This window comes from Lactuca sativa, chromosome 1 (assembly GCF_002870075.4).
Source record: "Lactuca sativa cultivar Salinas chromosome 1, Lsat_Salinas_v11, whole genome shotgun sequence".
In the NCBI taxonomy this organism is placed as follows: domain Eukaryota; kingdom Viridiplantae; phylum Streptophyta; class Magnoliopsida; order Asterales; family Asteraceae; genus Lactuca; species Lactuca sativa.
This window is the reverse complement of record NC_056623.2, coordinates 66962814-66967102: the sequence shown is the minus strand read 5'-3', so window position 1 is coordinate 66967102 and position 4289 is coordinate 66962814. Positions and strand designations below refer to the sequence as shown.

General features: G+C 41.1%; 1 non-coding gene across 1 annotated transcript; it reads left to right on the top strand.

Moving 5' to 3' along the window:
* The first annotated feature begins 3876 nt into the window (after positions 1-3876).
* LOC111914367 (small nucleolar RNA R71) lies at positions 3877-3983 on the top strand. Its single transcript, XR_002857790.2, has one exon. It is a non-coding gene; the product is annotated as a small nucleolar RNA R71 (small nucleolar RNA).
* Positions 3984-4289: the final 306 nt, after the last annotated feature.

The following is a 4289-nucleotide window of genomic DNA, read 5'->3' as shown; positions in this document are numbered from 1 at the left end:
GCGCCACGTCGTGGGCTTCAAGCAATCCGTATCCTTCAAGGAAATCCTCCGCGTCGCGATGCTTATCTTCTGAACACCCATGCCACGTCGTGGGCTTCATCGCCACGTCGTGAAATTAGCTCTTATCGTGAATTTATTATTTTCTTGTCTTCCAAGCCTCCCATGTTCCCCATTTTGTCACCTTTGGTCCCTTTCTTCGAAAATCCTTTGTATTGACTGAAAATAACAATTTAAACTCATAAGTATCTTTATTCTAAACATATTATCAATTTATTAATAAAAATGTACTTAAATACTGCCTAAAAATAAGTGTAAATATGGCAATATCAAAATACCCCACACTTAGGTTTTGCTTGCCCTCAAGCAAATTTCAACTTAATTCTTAATTACTAAAACTACACAGAACAATCCGACTCTAGTTCAGCCATTATGCCAAAACCTCAACGCATGCATTTGTGTCTAAAATTCTCCTAAAGTACCCCCCATACTTTAAATACTCACAATCTTCATAAACACTCACCCACTTTTTCCGAACAATGCTCATTTTATGCAACCCTCCGAATCCATCCGCAGAAAACCTCCCAACCTCAAGGTATTTTTAGTTGAGCAACCTAAGCGTACATAAACTAGAATTACAATTTTTCGATACCACTATGGAGCTCTATTTGAATTCTTCATTTCTTTGACATTTGATCTTTAGTTTCTTTGAATTCACCACCTTTGTTTGATTTTTTTTTTTTGGGTATCTTCAACTTTTTGGATTTCTTCAGAATTTTGATCTTTTGATCTTCCCTTTATTTGCTCCAAAATTCTTCAGACTTTACTCGTAATTCTCTTTTTTTTTTTTCACATGTAACTCACTTTTTTTTTCACTCAAAACCCTACATGCTTAAGCAAAGGCGCTCAACCTCAACCTTTATTGGTTAATGATAATAATTTTCCTGGATACATTTCAGGTTTAGGCTGCTAAACCTATTGCATCCCTCAGACCAAGCAGGGTTATGTTTTTGTTCCATGATTTCACTAAAATAAGGGAAGCCACAAATGCACTATAACGTGTATTGACTCAACTAAACATTTGAACTTTCATCGGATCATCCCGCATAATACTAGCAATTATAGCTCAAATTATTAGTACTAGATTCAATTAATTTCAATTTTCCAAATTTTCTGGCAATTTACTAGCAATTTACTGTTTCTACCCCTACCCCACACTTATTTCATACAATGCCCTCATTGTATGTATAAAACAAATAAAAATTAAAGACAAGGGAAAAAAAAGAACAGACTCCCCTGGGATAGTGGCGTGAGCATCTCCAAAAGCGTGGACAAAGTACAATTGGACTTTCAAAAATCGAAACCCGGTGGAAAACTGGTTGAATACGTAAATAAACCACGAACCGCACTCGAAACTTCAATTCGTCAAAGTGTGTATTTGTAAGGAAAAATGTGGCAATGGTAAACTAGATCTCATCGTGATATGGGTTGACACCGCAAACACCAAAAAACTAAACTACCAAAAATTGCAAGAGCACCACGACGTGGCACAAGGAGTCCACGTCGTGGAAACTGAACCTCAGCAGAAAATGAGTTGTTTGCTGTATTAAGCCCACGACGTGGCTGGCTATGCCCACGTCGTGAGACCTGTCAGATGCCAAATTTTAATAATATTCATCTAATTGACTAATTTCTTTGCAAATATTTCATTATTTAAAGTCCCCTACAACTATTTCTCTGCTTATTACCGGTTTTTAGATGATGAATTGATGTCTTTCCTAATTAAAAAGAAAATAAATAGAAAAAAAAAGAAAATTGCAAACCAAACTCGGGTTGCCTCCCGAGAAGCGCTTCTTTTTCTTGGAGTCTTGAGCTGGACTCCGTGCCTTCTACGTTGACTCTTCGGAAGAGTCTACCACCAGGATCTTTTGTTCCTTGAACCGCCGTTTATAAGCTTGAACTCTCCTTTTATACGCCTTCTTTGAATTTTCTTTTTTAGTTTTTCCATCTTCTTCATGCTTTCGTTTTGTGCCCTTTGTGTGTTCCTTGCTCTCCATAGCGTTCCCCTCTTTTTTCACCTCCGGCCTTGTTTCTTTTGAAGTGACTTCCTCTTCATCACTTGTCATTTCCTCGTCCTCTTCGCTCACCCAAGAAGGTGGGTTCTTGTAAGCTATGACTTCAATCAAATACGGAACAGATGCCCTGGGTTTTGTCCTCTTGGCTTGATGAACTACCTTTATCTCTTCTTCCATAAGCTTTTCCAACTCTTCTAGTTCATTCTCCTCATTAATCGTGAACACTTCTTCTTTATCTTCTTGAAAATCATTTCTTATCCCGAAGACTTCTTGTTCATTTTCAACCCTCAAAGTGAGCTTGGACTCGCGGATATCAACCAGGGCACCAGCACTGTTAAGAAATGGCCGACCAAGGATTATCGGAACATCCGTGTCTTCTTTCATATCCAAGACTACAAAATCTATTGGAAAAACAAATTTTCCGATTTTCACCAAAATATCCTCCACTATGCCTCGGGGTTGTGTCACTGAACGGTTCGCCATGTGAATCTTCATCTTTGTAGCCTTCATCTTCTGAATCTCCAATTTTTGATAAAATGAAAAAGGCATTAGATTAATGCTAGCCCCGGAATCGGCTAAAGCATTAACCTTCATTTTATTCCCAAACTCGCATGGAAGAGTGAGGTGTCCAGGATCCCCCATCTTTTCTGGTGTTTCTCCCAACACAACTTTTGAAATTTGCTCACTTAGAATCACTGTAGACTGTTTCTTTAATTGCCTTCGCGTATCTATCAAGTCTTGCAGTAATTTCTGGTTCTCGGAAGCTTTGGATAAGGAGTCAACAAAGGGAGTATTAATTGGAATCCCTTTCACATGCTTCACAAACTCTAAATGTTCCTTCTCCAGTTGACTAAGTGCTGCACGGGTGGGGAATGGCATAGGTGGATGATAATCTGGAATAGACTCCAAAGATTTTTGCTCAGACTTGCGCCACGTCGTGGCCAGAGGCGTGCCACGTCGTGGCGAGCCTGGTTCAGCATTCTTTCCATTTTCGATCCTTGATTTCTTGGGCTGCTGCGGTTGTTCTTCCAACGCCTCTAGGAACTCGGATATTGTATCTTCTTCAGTATCGATGGCCATTACGTGAGATTGGGCTTTTACTTCGGGATTCTTCGGGGACAATTTTTCATGGACTAAAGTGGCTAGTTGACCAAGTTGTACTTCAAGGTTGTGGATGGAGGCTTGCTGGTTCTTCATCAAGGTTTGTTGTTCCATGATAGCGGAATCCATGGCATCATGTCTCTTTTCCGAAGCCTCCATAAACTTCATCAAAATGGTCTCTAGGTCGGGTTTCTTCTCGATTGGTGGCTGCTCCTTTTGGTAAAAGCCTCGACCTGTCTGCCTATACTTCTCTTCTTTTTGCTTTTTATACTCTTCATAGGGCAGCCACTCCTTCTTTGGTTTCCTCCAGTCGTCATCAAACTTATCCCCACTAGAGTAGCACACTTGAGCTTTTCTGTTCCCAGACTCATCCATATTGCAGTCCTTGGTCAAGTGTGGACCACTGCATCGCTCGCACCCCACTCTTAGGGCATGTATCGACTGGTCCATTTGTGTTATCCGGCGATCCATGTTATTTAGCATGGCCATGACAGCTGCAATTTCTTCAGTTTGGGTCCCTCCACCGCCTTTACTTCCGTCTTGCCTCGGGTTATGGTACTCGCGAGAGTGTTTCGCGAATTCTTCGATGAGCTCCTTGACCTCCCTTGGATTTTTCTTTGTCAACGGTCCTTGAGAATCAAGGAGTTGTCTTGTCATTACATTGACCCCATCATAAAAAATTGACATCTCTTGCTGCACATTTAGGTCATGTTGAGGGCAATTTCTGAGTAGGCCCTTGTACCGCTCCCATGCTTCGTATAGTGACTCCCCCGTTTGTTGCTCAAAGTTGGCTATCGCCTTCTTGAGTTTGGCTATCTTGGATGGCGGGCAGAACTGGTCCAGGAATTGCTCACGCATTTGAGCCCAAGTGGTGATTGTACCTGGTGGGAGTGCTTTTAACCACTCCTTAGCAGCTCCTTTGAAAGTGATAGGAAGCATCCTAAGCAAGACTGTATTTCTTGTGACATTTGGGACATTGAAGTAATCAGCAATGTCGTTGACTTCGTCCAGATGCTTAAAAGCATCCTCATGATCCTTCCCGAAAAATGGGATGTCCTTCAGTGCTGTCAATATGTGTCCCTTTAGTTCGAATGTGGCAGTGGCAGGAATTGCGGG